The 23,449-nt window shown below is 37.4% G+C and overlaps 1 protein-coding gene across 1 annotated transcript in view; it reads left to right on the forward strand.

Moving 5' to 3' along the window:
• The first annotated feature begins 638 nt into the window (after nucleotides 1–638).
• HAPLN1 (hyaluronan and proteoglycan link protein 1) overlaps nucleotides 639–23,449 on the forward strand; it is a 68,481-nt gene continuing 45,670 nt past the window's right edge. Inside the window, exon 1 of the mRNA XM_060006995.1 lies at nucleotides 639–775. The gene's annotated coding sequence lies outside the window, so the exon portion shown is untranslated. The remainder of the gene's footprint in view (nucleotides 776–23,449) is intronic.

Raw genomic sequence — 23,449 nt, forward strand, 5'->3', positions numbered from 1 at the left:
CTCAGTATCAATACTGAGTCCAGTAAACAAGAAAGCATACTTCTGGCAATTTGGGTGAAAGGGTACCTCAAGTTTAGGAAGCTTTATCCGCTGTTGTCATAATTACCTTTCTACTTGGTTACGCTGGATCTACTTTGGGGAGAGGGAGGCGGGAAAGCGAGGACCCCTCCTACCTTTGGATTTTCCTTTTAAGCAGAGGCTAAAAAGCAAAATGAAAATTCACTGTCCTCGCTTGTCTGCCTCACCCCGCTGCCCCACGATCATTCCACAAGCCCCTTGCCCCATCCCCTCTGGACAGATCCAGGAGGTGTGCTGTGACTGGGGGGCTTGTGGTTTTAGCTACCGCTTTGCCTGAACCCCCGAGGAGCGGGTTACTCGGGGATCGGAGCAGAGGGCAAAGTCATCTAACAGGCTGCTGTTTCACAAGGTCTGGGCACTGAGCTGCCCCTCCTTTCCTCCCTGAAGTTTGCATGAAGTGCACGTTAGGCTGTAATTAGGGGATCTGGGAGGAGAACTTTCCTGGTGACGCTGCTTTGCTTTTCTTCTGCTCTTGGTGAGAAAGTGCCTCCTTCTTCGCAGGACCAGGACCTCTGCCATCCAGCGCCACAAAGAGACATTCTGCGCGGCGCAGGCACACACACACACTCACACAAGCACACACACTTACCCAGAAACAAACTTAAGGTGAGGGGAAAGAGCCCTAGCTTCACTTGATTTCCAGGCTCCAACTTCAGCAGGACTTGAGAGCATCTGAACTTCTGGATTTTAGGACAAGGTAAAACTTCCATAATTTTTTAACTCTTTCTGTCAAACCTTGATACCTTTAAGATTTCAGAGAGCAATGCATATCATGATATATGTATACATTAAAATAACTTTTCTTTAATTTTCTTTTGAGTTTAACCTGACATCTCAACTTTTTTTAAGATGCGTATTGTCAGATAAAATACTGTACTGCAGTAAACAAGCTCAGTCTCAACTGGGGCAAGAATTAAGTCCAGTATCCCAGCTTTTGCTAGTGCTACTATAAATCTGGTAGATGCATGGTTTCCAAGTGGCAGCGTTTCCATCTGTATTTCAACAAACATTTTTATAACACCTGAAAAAAAGGATAGTATAGACTGAAGAAAATGCTGAGGAATGGGAAGGTCCATTCCACATGTATGAGTTTTCTTTTAGAGAATATGTAAGTTTATGTGAAAAAGAAAGTTACTGTAATCATAGGTAATACCTGTTAGATTGATAATCTTTGAGATGTTACCAGTTTTGGTCTGCTCTTCTCAACTTAACTGTGAAATTAAGATCATAGAATTATGATGCTTTTCATATATAGAATGATGTTGGTAGATAATATTAATGCACTGAAAAGAAGATTTTTTAAGTCATGGTTGGTAAGATTACTTTTAAAAGGTGCTTAAAGGAATTATTTGTGTTGAGACTGTTTATTTACCATCTTAAGCAAATCTGAACTCTTTTGGGTTGAAATGAAGTTGTTCTCTTCCATTGACTATGACTGTTGTGTTCCAAATAAGATGGTTTATTATTTTGAAAATAAGTTATTTTATTTTCATTTACCCCTGGAAAAATACACAAAGTAGCCAATACATTTGGGAGTTTTTAGGGTGGAAAGTGTTCCTGTACACGTTCCAGCGTGATGTCATAAAATCAAACATACCTCTTGGAAGTTAATGGTTCTTAAGAAATAAAGCCTGTGAATTAATTTCTGAACGCAATGTAATATTTATTCATTACAAATGTAGTTTCTGGTAACCATTTCCATTTGATTATTTCAGTGTACTAAATTTGCAGTCGTTTTATACACTTTAGTGCTTAGATATTTTAATGGACTCATAAAATGGGAATATTGTTCCACCAAAAATACATCATAGTAGTTCTCTTTGGATAACTTTTAGTGTGATATTTCTTAATCCTTACAACAGTTTTTAACTTCAGTTCCATATATTTTTATGAATAAAGAAGTTTTTCTTTCATTCAGTAAAATAGAATTGTATGCCAAATGCTGGTTGAGCATTTAAGCTTTAGCCTTTAGACACTTTGGGACTATATGTTCCTAATAATTTAATTTTTAAGCTAAGAGAATGACTACATGTTTTGGTAATCTCTTCAGAAAATTGAAAACAGCTTAAAAATGGGAAAACTAGATAAGAAGTAATTTTGTTTAAATGTAACTTAATGATCAAGAGAAACCCAACAACCTCCAGACCACTGGTCTCCAAAGAGAATGAACCTAGAGGCCAGTATTCCAACGAGGAGTGTTCAGTGGGCTTGGGCTTTCTCTGAGAAACAAGCAAGAGGGGAACATCATGTTCTTATAAAGTGAGCCATTTATTGTCAGCTAGGCCCTGTCTCTCAGAGGAATGACTGACACTGTAATTTAGAAGAACTGAAGATACTTTCACAGAGAAGAATCGATTCATTATATCCCTAGTGGTTTCACTTCCTTTTCCTTCCTTTGGGAGCTGGTAACACATCCAGGATAAATACATTCGGTGAACTCAGAAAGATGCTTTATGAATAGATAGTCTACTAAACAGTCCTGCCTTTTAGCATCTTGGATGTGGAATGTCGGTATATTCTGAGTAGTTGAAGAAGTCTTTGAATCTTAAGGTAGCACAGCACTTCATCTTTGTAAAGATGAACAAGAGGCATATTCAGAAAATAACTCCCTTTCTCAGAAATGGTTTTCTTTTCATTTCCTTTTGCCCCATGCATGTTTTATTTTCCAGGTTACATTTTTTAAATAATAGTATTCCACCAGTTAAAATTCCAGCAAAATGCAGAGCAAATTTGAAAATAACCTTTACATTATAGTCTTCTGTTACCTTTAGTTAATTTTCCGACCTCCTGTATTCCTTATTAGTAACCCTAGTTCTTAGCCTATGGTATTTAAATGTATTTAGTCTGTTATTTAAAGGTAACGATATATTGTTGGGGAAAAACTGGAATGGAAACCTGAATATTCTTAGGATTTTAATCAATAGTGTTTAAGGAGGATTAGAGGAAACAGCTGGTTAAACAAATATTAGGTGTAGAGTGGACGCGATGGTATAAATTAATAATGCAGCTCTTTATTTACACTATGAATGGGAGGGTCTGTGAAGGCTCCACGTGTGAAGCATGGTCCCTATGTGCCACCTAGTGGACAAGTCAAAGAAAGCTTTCTCACCAGCCTCTTAGTAAAAAATTCTGAGATTTCTATTTTGTTGTCATTGAACACTAACTGCAGGCCAGACGTTGGGGTAGGTACTCTGAGTAGAAAACACAGCAGCTGACTTTCGTATAATTTAAAAATCAAGGCACCACTTAATGGTTGATTAAATTCCCGGTAGCTGCATTTAAAATCAGTTTACTCTTTACTGGGTAATTTACCATCAACTTTCTGCCTCCATGAGGATACAGTCTAATAACCGTAACTCGCTTCTAATACAGGATTGGTTTTTGGCAGAGATGTCATGACCTAGCTTAAAAAAGGATGGGGAGAGTTTGAATCTTGAATCACTTTCTCAAATGGAAATAAATTTCTATAAAGTTTACTGTTACTGATTTTAAGTGGGTAACTAATGATTAGCTTAAAAGGTTAGCACACTGATACTAGCACATATTATTACATATCCTTTAGATTTTTTTCACTAAATGCAAAAGGATAAGAGTAAAAATTACTTTTGGGTAGTGAGGTATGTTTTACAGAATATTGCTCTCAGACACTAATGATCAGCATGTAGAACAACTTCATCTATACCTGTTGTTCATATGTAGTTTTGAAGCAGGAACATTGCTTCTAAGTCGACATGCTAGAAAAAAATCTTAAGCAAGAAGAATTACAAGGAAAGCCACTGTTGGAAAAAAGCATCAGGGGCTTCCCTGGTGGTGCAGTGGTTAAGAATCCACCTGCCAATTCAGGGGATACAGGCTCGAGCCCTGGTCCTGGAAGATTCCACATGCCGCAGAGCAACTAAGCCCATGCGCCACAACTACTGAGCCTGTGCTCTAGAGCCCGAGAGCCACAACTACTGAGCCCACGAACCACAACTACTGAGCCCATGTGTCACAACTACTGAAGCCTGTGCGCCTAGAGCCTGTGCGCCACAACAATGAGAAGCCCGCGCACCGCAACGAAGAGTAGCCCCCGCTCGCGGCAACTAGAGAAAGCCCACACAGCAACGAAGACCCAACACAGCCAAACATAAATTAATTAATTAATTAAAATCATCAGGATATCATAGGAGATTAAGCCATCGGAATATTGCACAGAGACTTTTGAAAAACTTTTCTCTGGGAGATATATGAATTATTACTCCAATTGGCTCTTTGTAAGATACATGACTTAATGGCAACAGCGTTCAGCACATCAGCCTTAATCAAGACAAGTTCTGAAATTCAGATTGGAAGGAAAAATGCCTCAGTTGGGGAAAAAAAATGATTAATTTGTTGCTTGCTGAGCTCTGAAGGTGTAATCCACACATCGAGTTAGGCCTGCTCGTGTGGAATGCAACCTTCCTGCTTAGGGGACTTTGGTTTTGTGTACAACAGCGAGGCCTACGCTGTGAAAGGAGAGCTGCTCATTAAGTCTTTCTTCATTAATGCCACAAAATTATAGCCTGACTTGATCGGAGGTAATGGCTGGAATCAACATCAACAATCATGTAAAATAAAGCATATTATCTTAATTCTTATTTCCAATGAGTTATTATCCACCAGAAACACAGCATTCTGTTAACGATTTCATCTGATCATCCTTGTGATTTAGCATGAATCATAGATTCATTTTAGTGAGAAATTGCCTCAAAGTCAGAGGTCCTCAAAGTAGAAATTTAGTCATGAATTGGAAAACCGTTACAGGAAGTTTTAACGGTTTCAGGCGACTTGGTACTAGAGAAGAACAAACTCTACAAGAGAGAACCAGCCAAGCTTTCTGAAATGGTCTGATGCTACTGGGTTCTTGGCTGTATTGTAGGAGCTCTGCATAATGGCTTTTTCAGTGGTGGAGACCTGGAGGGGGCTTTGCTGGGGCTGAAGAGTTCTTAGCTATGTTCAGACAAAACCACGTTTGTTTAAAATAGCAAATGTTGCTGGACTATTTTGAGCTTCTATTAATTGTTTTATAGCTCAATAGGGGATAGGGGAGTGATATCTGAGATGGGCATATTGCAAGAAAGCCAGGGGGCTATTTGCAAAACAAAACAAACAAACTCACAGAGTTTTCTAAATAACCTAGAAAACTTACAGAAATTCAGGGATAGGTCCTCAGTCTTTATAAGGGCAACAGAAATTTCCCCTTTTGGCCAACCTTGCTTAACCCAAAAAGAACACAATTTACTTGATTGGTTCCAAATTTCTGATTACTATATTCCAATTCCATTTACTGTATTAAATAAAATCCAATCAAGTTAATAACATTCAATTATTTTTATGATAAATCTGGATTTTCCTCAACTTTTCACAAAGTTTTATGGATAATGTTTCAGCTTAGTCTCCACCTATATGGTGTGAATTTTCCTCACTTTGACTCTCTTATTTGGAATTTGGAGATCACCTCAATCGATCATTCATGCGTTCATTTGTTCATTCAACAAAAATTTATTGAACATTTGCTATTTGCCAGGCACTGTGCTAGCTCTGAGTGCTGGGCCCTTCACTTTATACCATGAAAATTGATACTAAAGAAATCAAAAAGCCCACATTGATGATAATGCATGGAAAATGTTGCAAGATGCTGAGGTACATTCTAAGCGACAGAAACAACCAAAATGTTCTCGCCTCATAGTTTTTGTATTAGGAGAATTTTGAGCATGCATCTTTAAAATCATCTTCCGTTGTTTGCCGTCTCCTAGCTGAGTGAGTAAGAGCTTTGTTTCTTGGTTGTGTGGGCACAGATGGGCCTGAGAGGGCAGCTCTGACACTCCAAAACCCCAGGAGGGCAAGGGTTCCAATAATCTGTCTATTTGGCTGGGCAGGAAAAGCAAAAATTCATTTGCACACAGTTGCTGTCCACCAGTTGGGAACTAAAATTCAGCCTGAGCACAGAATGATTTCGTGCTTACCATTTGCACCAGGCTCCATGCTAGGTGTTACAGAGTCACTGGCTCAAGGAGTTCACAAGCCAGTGGAGAAGACAGATGGACGCACCTCATGAATCACTACTAAAATGTGCCAAGTAGGTGAAGCTGGCCTTCCTAGTATCCTGGGTCTCTTTCCGTGGCACTTAGCCAAACTCTCCAGCAACCCCCGCCCCACCTCTTAAACTGAGACTCCTGCCCTCCGCTCCCTACCCCAAGAATCTGATACTTCTCTGTTTATTGATTTCTTGACTGACTGATTACACCCAAGTGTGAATGAGTTCCACTCATGCATTTACATTTCAAGCCTTTTATCTCTGTAAAGTAAATGTTTTGTTTTCTGTGAAAAGAATTTCAAGCATCTGGGGGCCTTCCCACCCTCACACCACAGTGTATAATTAAGCCGATTTAGTCCTCCATGGTCTTCAATCTGTTATCCCCATTCCATATGTGAGGCCACAGAGATTCCCTCAAGGCCTGTTTCTAGAAATGTGCAGGACCTTGGGTCCTGCTAACCCACGGCCTGATCAACCTGTCCTTCCACCCTCCCCCCAGTGCTTTGCCCAGACACAATCTCCCTCCCGCATCGCAAGGGGCCTCCCAGCCCATCCCTTTGAACCCTCCTGTTCTCTTTGCTTGGGTCCTCTCAGCCCTTTATTACCATGCTTGGGTGGCTGCCCCTGGACAGGTAGAACACCTATAGCTTCTTATGTTCTATGGTTTGAGCCCTTATGTCACCCCAAATAGATGGACGGAGCAGTGAGAATCCACATATTCAGTCCAGAGCTCCTCTAAGTCAAGGTTTTGAAGGAGGAAGACAGGGATATGCATAGGACAAGCACAGGTATTAGCCATCATGTTGAAAATATGGGTCAAAGCCAGCATCTTTTTTAAATGTGTGCTCAGGTACTTTCCAATTGGTTTCAGAGAAATTTCAACATCAATGCTAACTACAGATTCTGGAAAACTAACTGGAGGAAAAAAAAAAACAGTGAAAATTTGCCTTGGCTTTTTAAACAAATGATCAGAGTCATTTGTTTAAATATTTTCCTATTTTATATTTGACATAGGGCATACGGATAATCACGTTATTAGTTGTTTCAGATTTATTTACGTTTTCTTTGATTATACTCCTTTGCTATGCCACCACTGATGCTCCTGTAAGATGCTCCTGTGATATAAAGATGTGTTCATCACTTTTTAAATCGCTAAGACTAATGACCCAGATTGAGAGACTTGGTTTCCTTCCCCTACTTCCCTGCAGCTTAGAGTATAGTGATCTTTGACCTGCATCAGTCACCTAGCTGGGGGATATGAGTGCCTGACATTCAGTAAGTGTCCTATAAATGCTTCCTGTTGTTTCCATCAGTGCCTAGTACCATGCCAAACTTGAGGCTGGAGGGGTCTCCCCACCTTCTCTTCCAAGTGCCTATATTTCAGATGTCTGAACACCTCCCAACCCCAGGCCACTCCCTGACTCTGCCTTTGTTTCCTTATCAGTCTTCTTCTTATCTTTCAATGTCATTAAATTCATAAACTCTTCTCAGATTAAAAAATAATTATTGTAAATTATTGTAAAAAATTAATAATGTAAATAAAATTAATTGATAATTTTAATAAATCTCCAAATTTAAGGAAATTGAGACTGGAGGAAGGAAATGAGTTTAGAAAGGACATGGAACAGTATAGGCGCGATCTAGTAAGGATACACTGGATGGGGGAGAGAATTTGAGGATCGTGTAAATGTTTCAAGGGCAGATGATAACATGAAGAGGGGTGCAATTGACTAAGATTGGGAATAAAGGAAGAATAAAAGTTTCTGGAGAAAACGGTGAGTCTAATATAGGAAGTGCCCATGGGACAGCCGAGAACTCATATTAGTTAAACATACATACTTAGGTACAGGGGGGAAGTCATGGCTGGAATAGATATTTGGAAGTCTTTAGTATTAAAATGGTAGTTGCAAATCGTACGTAAGAGAAAGGAGTTCATTCCAAGGAAGAACAAAGGGAGAAACAGTTGACCAAGGACTAAAACCCAGGGAAAAATTGGTAAGAATGAGTTTGCCATTATTTATATATGATTTTAACTTTCATTTTGTCAACAATAAATGTCCCCCGAGATGAATAACATCAATGTTTTATTACTTCTTATATCTCACAGTCTTAGTCAGTCCTCTGCACGTAGAAGGTGCCAGACATGTTTGTTGAATTAAATGAAATTAAAATGGCATTTCCGAGCCTTCAGGCTCTAATGACAGATTTTCATAATGATAACCCTGAGCATGGGTAAGCCCCCGAAATGTCTGAATTGCAGTTATTTATTCAATTGTGTCCAAAACTGAGCTAGCTTTAAATATATGTTGTTGCATTTTGTTGTTTGAAAATCAGTAACCAATGTGTGGTGTAGATAGTAATTCACCACAGTACTTGATTAATCTTAGCCCATGTTGTTTAGTTTAACATATAAATAAGTTCTCCACAGAATGTAGCCTAGTTCAAGTCCATTTATAATTCTTTTTCTGGTTCCTTGGTCCTGAAGACCTCTAAATCTTAGGTCAGATTTGGAGTCTAGAATCCCGGATTTCTCTGCAACTTGCTTTTTTTTTCCCCTAGTTCTTCTCCCTCCTGTTGCCCCCTACTTGGGTTACCATGTAAACTATATTGAAGAATTGAGTAATTTTCAGTATAAGTATGTCCCAAATATTGCATGGTACATTCTTATACTAAAGAGATTATTTGCTGTTTATCTGAAGTTCAAATTTAACTGGTATCCTGTATTTTCCATTGGCTAAATCAGATAACCCTACCCACCTCCCACATTTGTGTTACTAAAGCCAAAATATGAAACAAGAATTTCTTCTTGAGACTTCTGAACATTCCCCTTGTAAAGGCCAACAAATGAAGTTACTGAGTGAATGTTCACGAGTGAGATAAATGCATTAAAAAGATACTGTAAATAAAATTATCTAACTACAATATACCAATCAAGATGCAAATTTATAAAACATTTATAACTACTGTATGATATACCCTGGGTACTAATAGCTATCTTAAGAATGCCATGAGTGTCTATCAGTGATGTGTTTTAGTCTATTTTAAATACTAAAAAATAATGTACGTTTCAAAATAAAACTTTTTAATTTTCACATCTTCAAGTTGGCAATAATGATAAAACAAATTAATTGCTTTTATATGAAAGAGAATACATTTAGAAAAATTTATATAATGTACAATGGCTATAAACTCTTAACTATTCTAACTGCAGAATATCTGAAAAGGATCTTTTCGCTTAATTATATGTCCTATTGTAGTTGTGCTGCCACCTTGTGCTGTTTTGAGACATGACCCAATTTAACTCAGTCCATTAATGTGTTGTACCAGATTGACAATTTGGTCAATATTACAATGATTCCTCACATGATTAATATTTTCCATTTCACTCAGAAACGCCACAAATTTTAATACCAAGAAAGGGCCCTCAAGTATTTAATGTAAATATTTTCTAGGAGTTTAATGTATTAAATCCCTCGAGATAATCACTAAATTATAAGTCATTTAGTACTGTATTAATTTATGTTTTATGGGTGAGTATAGGTTGTATCTGCCTGTATGTTTGGTCTACTTAACCTTTTAACCTGAATTTCCTATAAACTCCTTGAACCCAACATGTCCAAAATTAAACTCATTATCTCCCTTCTACCAAGCCTGGTCCATGTCATCTCTATATAGATACCAAGACATTTCATTTATTATCCAAACCAGGACACTTTCGAAAGTGAAATGAAATGGGATGCCTTACTAATTACTCCAGCAAAACAGGTATAAACCAAGACTGTCTCAAGCAAACTGGTCTTCTTATATATAAGTTAAAAATCATCATAATCCCAGTCACCCAAACTAGAAAAGGTAGAGTCACAGTCTACTGTTTCATCAAACAGACCTGGAACCTCCATCTCAGACTTCCTTCTACCTGCTTGCTTCCTTTCATCTCCACTGTCCATCACACTTGTCAACATTCTCATTAGCCTTGTCCTGTTGTCTGCAGAGGCACCCAGCAGGCCCAAATCCTTTTTCAGGGTACATCTAACAGTCCCTTTCCTCCACAGCTGCTCCAAACTGCTGGCAACTGCTGGGAGAACTCATCACCCTGCAGCATGGGGCCAGTGCACAACTTCATGGTATCTGATTTCAGCTGCATCTTTAATGCTATGTGGCCATTCTACCATATTGCTTGAAAGTTTTTGCTTCTCCAACTTCCTGCAGCAGATATCCAAGCCTCCCTAATCCTGCTAAAAAGAGAAACCATCTGTAAAGAACCCTCTCTTTGTCCTGCCACCAAAATCAATCCCTAACACAACCTTCTTTTCCCTTCTGTTAGGAAAAACAACAGAAAAGGATCTCTCTCCTTTGCCTCTAAGCATCTCAGGCAGACATTGTCCCCTGAGTTCTAGATCCTGAATCCTCCAGTCTTTTCAAAGATATTCGCTATTAATTATGCTTTTTCTCTCTTGTATTCTTCACCCTGTCCCACTCTGGTAATTTCCTCCTTTTGGCATTTGATCATGGTCAAATCTTTTTGTCCTAAAATTATCAGACATTCCCTAACCTCACATACATCCTATCTACTCAGCTTTCTCCTTCCCTCACATCCAGACTTCACTCTGAGGGCAAGAAGCACCCTGTGCTCGCTCTCCACCCCTTCACCCATCCACTCCTCAGCCCACTGGCAACGTGCTTTCTCCTTGCACTCCAGTAGAACACTCCTCACCAGGGTCACACCAATGAGTTGTTTACAGTATGTTTGCTGAGTGGTATTTCATGCTGGTGACCACGTTCCCTTCACAACAATCTCTACCCTTTGCTTCTGTGACAGCCACTCCCCTAGTTGCCACAGACTTCTTTGCTGACTCCATCTCAGTCTGTTTCAGGCTTCCAAGAGCCCGCCTGCCCCTTAGCAGCTCTGTACTCTAACAGCTTCCACCCAGGACACCTCACCCTACCTGTACTCTTCCATCTACTCCTCTGCATTACACCACTCTCACCTGTGTGCAGATGACTCCCATAGCTTTATATCTGGCCCAGAATTTTCTCCCGAGTGTCCGGACCACAAACATCTCACAACTAGGAAGTCACCCTAACATCTCAAACTCCACAGGTCCCAAATCAACTCCTTTTCTTTCTCCTGAATTTGACCTTCCCCCAATTTTATCTAGTTTAGTAAATGGCACCTTCTCTTCACTCAGTTTCCAAAAACCAGAAACATGGGAATCATCATGTAGACTCTAGCCCATAAATACCTCTTAGATATATACACCCTTTTTATCTCCATTAGCATAAACCTTACCCCTAATTGCCACCCTCTCTTCTCAGATTCCTGTAAACCTTACCCACTGGTCTCTGTGTCTTACTGCTCAGATTAGAAAGTCTTACTGCTTTCTAATGCATTCTCCCACATTCCCTCACACCTTCTGAAGTGTAAACGGAAAAGACTTGCCTGCTTAAATCCTTTCAATGCCTTTCTATTGCTGTGAAAATTAAGTCCAAGTTCTTTCATATGATTGGCAGGGTTCTCAGTGACCAGCCCTAGCTTACCTTTCCAGCCTCATCTCTCATCTAAAGTGACCCAGCATCCCAGCTGACAGGATCAAATGACCAGAAAAATTAAAACAGTAGAAACAGATCAATAGCTCTCAATATTAGAGTTATCAGATGCAGGTTTTATGTTTATGTTAAGAAACTGGGTCCTAAGAAATTTAGCAAAGAACTGGAAACTACAAAAATATGATTCAAATGGAAACTCTAGAACTGAGAAAATGGAATAACCAAAATCAAGAACTCAATACATGAGTTTATGAAAAGTTTAGCTACATTGAGGAGATGATTAGTAAACTGGGAAATAGTTCTGAAAAAATAACCAGACTGAAACCTGATAGAAAAAGGATGAAAGATACTGGAGGGGAAAAAAAGTAAAAGGCATGTGGAGTATAGACACTGGTGCCCTGGCAGGAGAATCAGCAAGTGGGGCAGAAACAGTCTCTTAGAAATAATAGCTTGTGACTGTCCATGTCAGGGATTCAAGAAGCACTACAAAGCCCAACAGGATAAAAACCAGAAAATAAAAAAATGAAACGCTCACAGCCAGGCATGATATAGAAAAACTGCTGACAAAAACAGAGAGAGAATGTTAAAAACTTCCAGAAACAAAAGACTTCAGATAGACTAACAAGTAGCCAAATTAGCTCGTTGGAAATTTTGCTTTTCTTTTCACTTTAGGAAAATGCCAAAAATCAGTCGGTTGGCTTGGTCGTCTTCCGGGTGGATCTTATCGAGTCAGCCTACTTTCTCTGAGAGTAAAGTCTTCAAACCTAGAGGGACAGCAGTGTGGCTGGTTCCCCAAAGGAGCTGCACTGAGATAAATCTTAGTGGTGACTCAGTTCCTGCAATCTGTCCTCAGATGCTGTATAGTACTATTGCTATCTAGGAAAATTCTGGAAGCAATTTGGGAGTCTCCTATCTTTATCACTAAGATTATTTTAGATTACAAAGAAGAAATAAATATGATTGAGAAGTTGATGATTTATGCCGGCGAGATATATATATATATATATATATATATATATATATATATATATATATATATATATATATATACAGTAAGTCCCCTACATACAAACAAGTTCCATTCTGAGAGCACGTTCATAAGTCCAATTTGTTCGTAAGTCCAACAAAGTTAGCCTAGGTACCTAACTAACACAGTCGGCTATATAGTACTGTACTGTAATAGGTTTATGATACTTTTCACACAAATAATACTTAACAAACACTAAAAATAAAGAAAACATTTTTAATCTTAGAGTACATTACCTTGAAAAGTACAGTAGTACTAGCTACATCACCGTTGCTTTTACGCTTGCTTCCGGACATCCTGGGCTTAAAATAAAGACACTGTACTACTGTACTCTATACAGTACTGTACAGTAAAGTACACAAAAGCACAACCACTTGTAGAGGATGCCCACATGTGACAATGTATGCCAGACACGTGAACGAACTTACATGATTGGACATGCAAACGTCCGTTCTCATATTTGAAAGTTCACAACTTGAAGGTTCGTATGTAGGGGACTTACTGTATATTACAGCAAACTGATTCAGTTATACATATATATATGCTTTTTCATATTCTTTTCCATTATGGTTTATCCCAGTATATTGAATATAGCTCCCTGTGCTACACTGTAGGACCTTGCTGTTTATCCATCCTGTATATAATAGTTTGCATCTGCTAATCTCAAACTCCCAGTCCTTCCCTCCCCCACCCCCCTCCCTCCCCCTTGGCAACAACAAGTCTGTTTTCTATGTCTGGGAGTCTGGTTTGTAGATAAGTTCATTTGTGTCATATTTTAGATTCCACATATAAGTGATATCATATGGTATTTGTCTTTCTCTTTCTGACTCAGTATGATCATCTCTAGGTCCATCTATGTTGCTGCAAATGGCATTATTTCATTATTTTTTATGTATGCCAGATATTTTACAGTGTTATAACTATTTGTTTAAGGCATTGAAAGACAGGTCTTGGCAGCCAAAGTAAATACAAATTTATCACAAAGATTCTGATAATTAAAAGTTCCAGAATATTTCTCTTCTCTTACCAGACATTCATGGAGTTCCACTCTTCTAATTCTTTGCTCATGCCCTCCTTTCAGGCAGGCATCCCTTACCACGTTATCCCTCCCACCTGAAATACGACTCCTGCTAGGATCCTTCATATAACACTTCCTCCAAGCAATTTTACATTGTACTGCTAGCTGGAATGCACTTTTCTCTCAATCCTTTCTTAATATTTTATCTGTATCACCATTACTTAGCACACTTTCTATGTGTTATACTGTATTTAATTGTTGAAATGTCTTTCTTGTTAGCAGATTGTTTATCCATCTGATGTCCTAAAGAGTTCTGACCTGAAAGGTTAGATTGGGAATTGGAGTTCAAAGAACCAAATCTGTTCCAATGTTCCACCCACTCTAGGAATCCCTTGTGTAGTATAATTGACAGATGTTTGCTGATCTGCTTCAACACCTGCAGTGGCAGAAAGCACTAGTATTTCACAGGGCAATTCATTTCACTTTTAGAGGACTTACCAGAAAGTTCTTCCCGACATTGTGCAAAACTGGCTCCCTTAACTTCCATCCACATGTTCCCGTTTGGCCCTGTGAATTTACATTGAATAAGTTTAATACCTTCCCCTGTTTATATCTGAGCAATGTAATTCTAAATGCAAAACACTGTTATGTTCTGTGAAATTTTGTTATTTGGGGCACATCATCCCAAACTCTGCAGATCATTTTATTTCTTGTAGCTTCTAAGCCACATTTCAACTACTCTTAGTACTAGGCTTTATGGCCCTTGCGGGCTTTGAGTCTTGAAACTCTGAAAGGAAAAACTTCATTTATATTAACGTGACTTGAAAGCAAACCTCTTGATTGATAGTGTTCACAGAATTATTGAAATGAGTAAGATAATGTCCTTGTCACTGGAAAGGTCTCCTTTTATTAAACAAATAACCAGTGCACCAGAGAAACGGAAAAAACGTCAATGCAGACTTGAAAGCCTTTCCTTTGAAAACAGAAGGCATTGATCATCTGCCCTCTTTTATTAACTTCACTTCATTACGTATTGTTACTATTTCAAATTAATCTTCAGATAACAGAATGAAAACAGCATTATACCGTCATTGAATATCTATATCCTTAAACTGTTAGGATATCAAAAACTGAAACCAAGCTTGTCTTATAGTTATGATTAGTGGTAATGCACTGATTTCCCAAAGATAAAATAATATATTTTGAAGAATATGAGATCTAAACATTAAAAGAAAATACCAATTTACTGTAATTGGTATAAAGCAACATGTGACATTAATTTGTATTACTGTACATTCTTTGAAAAAAAATGCTTCCCTCCACCCCAGTCCTCCTTGCCTGCACCAGTATTGCAGTATCTATGCTAAGGATGAGAAGTGAAAAATCTGTGACTCCTGAATAATAATAATAATAATTGTAAATTCTGAAAGGCAATGGATTTGCCATAGGACAGCAGCTGTCACCTCAGACTGATAGAAGGCAAGAGGGTCATTCAGAGATGAGACATCTGCAATACCTCGAATGCCAGGCCTCCCACTTTTAAAAACCTCTTGGTTTCTACATGGTACAGCAGTAGATTTTAAATAAAGCATTTGTTTCAACCTACCAACAGGAGAATTCCAGTGTTCTGCTCTTGATGTTAAAGTAGAAGTGTAGCCTGAATTATGCTCCTATTCTTACCAACATTTTAATCGGTTGTTAATTAAACCTATTATCCTAAACTATGGAACAGGATTGATTTAATATTAAATATATTGGGAATCAGTTCTTTCTTTGTTTACACTTTTCATTTATGTAACAGAATGTTCCCACGAATCACAAATCTGAATTTTTGGTGCATGCGTGAACAGTATAGGAAACTTAATTTTGAATGAATTCAAAAACATTTCCCTTCATCTGTGCCCTGACATATACTTGAAAATTACCTAAGCACACACAAAAATGCCTTACAGTGTATTGACTTCCTGTGAAGTTGAGATTTTGATGTAAATGCACCCATGCTCTGTGTAATGCCTATGAGCCTTTGATTAAGGAAGATTGCTCAGGAGCAGAGCAACTCTCTACACAGCCCTTAGGATTTCTCCTTGAAGTAAAACGAAGGCATCCTGGGCCTTGATAATTTACAATTTCGGACTTCCCTGGTTGCTCAGTTGTTAAGAATCCACCTGCCAATGCAAGGGACACAGGATCAATCCCTAGTCTGGGAAGATCCCACATGCTGTGGAGCAACTAAGCCCATGAGCCACAACTACTGAAGCCCGTGTGCCTAGAGCCCGTGCTCCACAACAAGAGAAGCCACCACAATGAGAAGCCCGCGCACCGCAACAAAAGAGTAGCCTCCTCTGGCCACAACTAGAGAAAAGCCCGCATGCAGCAATGAAGACCCAATGCAGCCAATCAATCAGTCAATAAATAAATTTTACAATCTGAACTGTATATATGCTCCTTAAGGACAACCAGAAAAGTGCTTGTCATTCAGCATGAACAGGCTCTATGTAAGATGCCCTAATAATAGTCGTCACCATATAAGGCCACCAAAACAGTTTTTGGACACACACACTTGATAAAAAATAATCTCCGTCAAGATTATCTGCCCTTGGTGGTTTACTAACTGGTTAAACAGCCAAGTGAAAAGTGGTGAAGGAAGATGCAGACAAACTGGACCTTTATTTATAAAGCCAGATCTTTACATTTGGGTTCTGTAAAACCTTTGCCTGTGGGCTGAGACACAAAGCGTAACAGGGATTAGAAACTTACTTCAAGGGGGAGTATGGAAGGAGATGGAAGACAGAAAGAATCAATTCTATGAAAAACAAAAATCACCTTCAAGGGACTTCCCTGGTGATCCAGTAGGTAAGACTCTGAGCTCCCAAAGCAGGGGACCCGGGTCCGATCCCTGGTCGGGGAACTAGATCCCGCATGCATACTCTAACTAAGAAGTTCCCATGCCACAACTAAGAAGTCGCATGCTGCAACTAAAAAAAAAAAAAAAAATCCCTCATGCTCAACGAAGATCCCGTGTGCCACAACTAAGACCCGGCGCAGCCAAAACAAGTAAATAAATAAATAAATACTTAAAAAATAATTACCTTCAATAGTTTATTGATGGTAAGATACATTGTATTAAATATTTGTTTGGCTACTTTATGGTTTTTAAAACCTCAACTTTATTTTATATACTGATAGTTTACTTTTTACTGACTTAGCATTCTCTCTTTTTTAAAATCATTGATAATTTACACACAACAGTGAATTTGATTTTTCATAACTAATATATTACATGGGGATTAAAAATTTACTAAACATGTTTAAAATTTTTTGAAATAGCATATTCTACACTAAAAATGTTATACTTCCCTTAATCAAGAGAGGCTAATCCTTAAATAGAATTGAGCATCATGTATAAGGTTGCTGCATTAGAAAAGTATTGGGGCAACTTTTTATATCCATGCTAATGAAGTTCAAATTTAAGTTATTTCAGTTATTTTGGAGCTTGCACTATGGAGTTCGGTAGACCTGAGCTTAAATTCCAATTCAGATTTTACTGTGACCACCTATGTACATTGTGCAAATTGCTCCTTGAGTTTCATTATCCATTTAAAAATAGAATGATTGATAGTATTTGCCTCATAGTGTTTGTAGTTCTGAGAATCTACCATGATAATAAATGTAAAGCACCATATAAAACTATTTCTATTATTTTCATAAACTACTACTAAGGGGAAATATAGGTAAATATTTATCTAATAATGGCAGAAGAAATCATTGAGGAAAATACGAATACATTTAGTTTCATAAATGTTCACAATTTCTATACACAGAAAACACTATTAATCAAAATAGAGGGAAAATGTCTTCAACATACACCAAAGGAACAGTATCCTTAATATACAAAGAGTTCTTAAAAATTAGTACCATCTTTTCAACAAGAGTGCCAAAACAATTCAATGGAGAAGGTATACTTGTTTTAAAAATTGATGCTGGGACAACTAGGTTGCCACATACAGAAGAATTAAGTTGGACCTCTACCTCATATCACACACAAATATTAATTCAATATAGAGCAAAGGTCTAAACATAAAAGCTAAAATTATAGAACTCTTAGAAGAAAACATAGAAATTAATATTCATGAACTTAGAATATGCAATGTTTTCTTAGACATGACACCAAAGGCACAAGCAACCGATAAAAAAATAGATAACTTGGACTTCATCAAAATTAAAACCTTTCTTCAAAGGACAATATCAAGAAAATGTAAAGACAACACACAGATTGGGAGAAATTTTGCAAATCATATATCTAGTAAGGATATGGTATCTAGAGTATATGAATAACTCTTACAACACTTAAAAAAATTAAAAATGGGCGAAGGATTTGAAGAGACATTTTTTCCAAGAATATATGTAAATGACCAATAAGCACATGAAAGGATGCTCAACATCATTAGTCATTAGGGAAAGGCAAATAAAAAACAAAATGAGAAACCACTTCACTCCCACTTAGGGAGGATATAATTAAAAAGAAAATAACAGGTGCTAGTGAGGACATGGAGAAGTTGGAACCTTCATTCATCACTGGTAGAAATATAAACTGGTGAACTGCAATTCCATTGCTAGGTGTATAATATGTTCACGTAAAAACTTGTACATGGACATTTATAGCAGCATTATTCGCTAGAGCCAAAAAGTGAAAAAATAACCCAAATATCCATCAACTGCTGAACGGATAAACAACATGTGGTGTATCTATACAATGGATTATTTTTCAGCCATAAAAAGAATGAAGTACTGATACATGCTACAGAATGGGTGAACCTTGAAATTATGCTCAGTGAAAGTAGCCAGTCATTAAAGGACCACATACTGTATGATTCCATTTACATGAAATGTCTGGAATAGATAAATCCACATAGACAGAAAGTAGATTAATACTTGCCAAAGAATGGGGAGAGGGGGGATGGAGAGTGACTACTCATGAGTACAGGGTTTCTTTTAGGGGTGATGAAATGTTCCAGAATTAGATAGCGGTAATGGCTGCACAACTTTGTGGATATACATCTTAATTTAGTAACCTCACGTTGTAGAATCTAGCTGAAGAAAATATTTACCTAAAGCTATGTAATAATGTTTTTTATTAGTAAAACAATACAAATATACTTAAATATCCAAAAACGGGTAATTATTTAAAATATTTTTGACATACACATACAATAGTGTAACCTGCAGGTATTAAAAACTATGTAAAAGAGGATTTAATGAAATGAAAAGATGCCCATTATATATTGTTTTAAAAATCGCTTTTAAAAAGGCCATATAATTTTGTTCCATCTCAGCAGAAATAAAAAGCATTTATATTTGACTAAAATGTTTGGATAAGTATGAAATAAAATGCAAACAAAATTAATCTCCATTGGAATTACAGATATTGTATTAACTTATAACATTTATTAAGGTACAATCAACATGCAATAAATAGGACATGTTCAAAGTGCACAAGTGATAATTTTTCATGTATATATGCCTGTAAAACTAATACTACAATTAAGATAATAAAAGCGTTCATCACCCAGAAAGTTTTCAACTATCCAACTATGTTTATTTATTTAATAAACAGCCAAACAACTTCCAAAGTGATCACATCATTTTACGTTCTCTCCAGCAGTGTGTGACAGTGTTCCAGTTGCTCACATCTTTTCCAACACTTGCTATGGTTAGTCCTATTTATCTTTCATCAGATTAGCCTGGATAGACGTTTATCAATTTTATTGATCTTTTCACAGAACCGTCTTTTGTTTTCATTGATTTTCTCATTGGTTCTGTTTTCTACTTCACTGATTTCTGTGATCTTTATAATTCTTTCTTCTGCTTATATCAGGTTTCATATACTCTTCTTTTTCTAGTTTCTTAAGGTGGAATCTGAAGTCATTGACTTGGGACTTTTCCTCTTTTCTACTGTAGGTATGTAAAGCTATAAACTTTTCGCTACATAATGCTTCAGCTGCATCCCAGAAATTTTGATATGTTGAATCTTCACTTTCATTCAGTTGGAAATAATTGTTAATGTTCCTTTTGATTTTTTTCTATGACCCTTGGGTTATTTAGAGGTTGGTAGTTTAGTTTCTAAATACATGGATATATTCCACATATCTTTTTGTTATTGATTTCCAACTTAATTCTACCATTACCCAACATTTTTCTTATTCTAGGTCCCAACGTATTCATCAAATATTTTTCATAAAGCCTTTTAGTTCCCATTTACAGATGTTTCTCTCATGACCAAACAGCTAATGAGAATTCCATGGCCTAAATGATCCACTTTGAATAACATCTTATACTTTCCCCAAACTCGGAAACTCATCACACTACTAAAACCTGTTTCTACATCTGTGATTTTGGTTTTTATGATCTCCTTGGGTGGCTCATTTTTTCCCTGGCATTACTAAACCTCAAATTATAAAATAATCTCCCTGAAAAAGGTATCAGAAATTCCTAACTATTTTCTTGCTTTGGGTGTTTTAGGGGCAAAAAGAAAATACCAAGTTCCTTTCAAAATTTAAGATTGTCCTTTGCATTATATCCAACCCAAACAGATATGACAGAGTACTGGTGCCAGGAATGTGTCCCATGCAGCCTTTCTTTTTAAGTAAGCTGAAGACTGCTTCCTCAATTAGTTGAAACTTCTGGGTGGTCTTTTTAAAAATAGTTCTTTGAAGAAAATAGTGAACTAATAATACTATCAATGTAAAAAAAAAACTTTAGTCCTTTAACTTTGAATCTAAGAAAGAATGAAGAGAAATTCAATGTTTTTTGTTTATTCATAAAGAATTTTCTATCTCTGACTTGAGCGAAAAATTCTATACAAATCCAATGGAAGAAAATTTTTTTAAAAAGGTGTGTATATATATTTGGGCTTAGAATTAGCCAAGTTTAATTAATTAAGAGTGTGTGTGTGTGTGTGTGTGTGTGTAAACTACTTGGTTTGCTTATTTTTATATGTAAATAGATGCATACACACATTCTGCAGTCTATATTAAAATCAGTGTATAATAAACTTAAAATATCTGGGACATGTAGTAAATAAAGAACTCTGTGCAATTCTGAGAAAATTGGCTATTACTTAGCCTGCACATTTCATTTCCACTTTTGGGTCTGAAATCACCCCTATGTGTTCTTTCAATATTATCCCCCATTACAGCTTGCCCTAGGCAAAATACTAAAGTAGTTGAAGTTGCTTTTATGGGCACTCCATTCTCTTCCAGAGACTCCTTTTTCCTTGTTACTCTTCTTGGCTGGTCAGTGAAAAAAAAAAATTGTATTTCAGTTGTGAGGCCTTTTATTTCCCTGAAAAATATCCATTTAGGTAGCTATTCCCTCCAGAGAAACACAGGACAGGCTGACAATATTAGTCATCTTCACTACTCAAATGCCTGTAACTCTGATTTTCAGTACTACACTGGATATGTCAGTCTAACAGTTTGACAGTGAAAATCGTCACCACTTAGCACTCAGAGCACTCAATATTGGTCTTGGCTAAATCCAGCAACCCCAAACCCTCTCCTAAATGGAGAGGTGGCTAAATCCACCCACTCCAAATAGGAAGGATAGTCAAATGAATTCTGTCATGAAAAAAGAAAATCTTCCACAAACAGGGACCTAACAATTGGGGTGGTTGGCTAGTGGACTGAGCAAATTTAAATAAGGTAGACTATTTGCCTATTGTAGACTTTGCAAATCCTTCAGGCAAATTCATTCTAAATGGCATTTTTGGTTGTGTAAATACAATGTCTGTACTAAGAATTGTTCTGAATACAGAACACTGAATTTAAGTTCTCCATGGTGCTACTGACCTTTATCAGTGATTGGCCAAAGGAGCTTTGGTTGGCGGATGAATATTGTCATGGCCTTCAGCTTAGTTTTCTTGCCTCATTGTTTTATTAGTGGAATTATTAGCAGTTATTTCTCACTGTCCATAAGCAGAAGGTTTCCTGCTTCTGTCCACCATTGCCCAGAATGCATCGTTTTCTAGGGCTGTTGTCTCCCCAGTCTATATTAATGTCTCCCATTTAAATAAGCTTTCCTAAAGTACCCATTATCACACACACACACAAAAAGACTCAAATCTGCATCTGGCAAATACCATCCCAGGAAATTATCCAAAATCATGGATGCCAACAAAAGAGGTCAACAACCATTTGCTTTTCATGTGTGTTTAATTATGGGAGGGAATTTGATTTGCCAATTATGCTAGTATTCTGAAGCAGCTTGATTTTGCTGTTGAGAATGTGAACTTCTTAAAGTGGGACTGTGCCAGTGAGCTTATGCCAGATCCACTGTGGGCACCAAAAAGTTTAATTTGTGAAGAGAACCAAATAAAGAACGGCAGGAGCTATGCTACTGCATGGAGATAAATGGAGCCTGTGCCCCAGAACAGGCAGCCAAGGTGGATGGCTTGATTCAGTGGTGTGATTCAGTGGTCAATGGGATGACTTCTTGGACAAAATATTTCTCCCACTGCCTAATATGCTCACTGTGAAAGATAAACCTTTGAATCAAAAGCATTAGTAGAGAAGCCAGAGTCATCAGAAGACTCAAGACAAAGGAAGTGTTGGTTTCAAGGGAGGAGAGGGTCAGGACAGCAGGTCTGAGGTGGGAGCCTGCAAGTATAGATCCATGAGTAACTAAAATACCCCAGACACAAGCATGTTCTAAAAAGAGAAAGAAGAAGATGGAAACAAAGGAAGACATGGAGGGATGCAGGAGCAAATTTACCTTGTCCACTTGGCTGTTTTGTGACTTAGAAATTCTTGTCTAGCTAATATTTGTACTTTAAGAAAACCAAGAGGATAGAAATATTCTTCTGATGTTTCAGTTGAAGAGCACTAACTAGGAATGTTCTATATAAATGCATTTCCAGAATTTAGATATCCCAACACCAAAGAGCACAAAAGTTTATCAATCCTCCTGATGTTTTCTCTTTTTCTCTTTCCATTATGTAGATTAAAGAATAGGGTGTTCCAAAATATTAAAATTGACAGATATAAATTGAAAGATAGTCATGAGGGTATTCTTCCAGCCTGCGTGCTGAAGATTCAAGGACAGATAGATACTACAATGTAGGCATTGCTCTGATCAAGGCAGCTGCATCCTAGTTGGAGAAGTTGAGTGTCTAATCACATCAGTATGACACCAAATGCAATCCTGTGGGATTTAAAGAGGTCCTTCCTGGTTTGGTCTCCATAATGGTGATATAGACTTCATTTTATATACTTGCCTCTAAAATATTATTGAATAAATGTTTTTCACACGATACCAGTATTTATTCTGCCTTTGCATATGATTAAATAGAAATTTATGCTTTTGCTGAAAGGGTTATTTTGCAAAGACCTTCCTAAACTATCACTAAAAATGCAAATCATAGTCAAGAGGTTCCTAACAGCAGGCTATGCTCTTCTTCTCAATTGGAGAAACAGCAGATGTATCCTTTGGCCATTCACTACATACTGAGAGAATATCTGCCAACTGCAGTTCTTAAAAATTGATTTTGCCTAAACCAGATCATAGAAGTTAATAATTCAATGAGATCCTTGTCTCTTCCTCTTTTCCTGTGGGTTTTTTGTTTGTTTGTTTGCTTTTCAATGACAAGTTGCCCTTTTTCATACCAGTTTTATTGTATACATTTTATTAAATACTTTAAGCACATTCCCCCTCTTGGAAGAGGAAATCT

Source organism: Delphinus delphis, chromosome 3 (assembly GCF_949987515.2).
Source record: "Delphinus delphis chromosome 3, mDelDel1.2, whole genome shotgun sequence".
Lineage (NCBI taxonomy): Eukaryota > Metazoa > Chordata > Mammalia > Artiodactyla > Delphinidae > Delphinus > Delphinus delphis.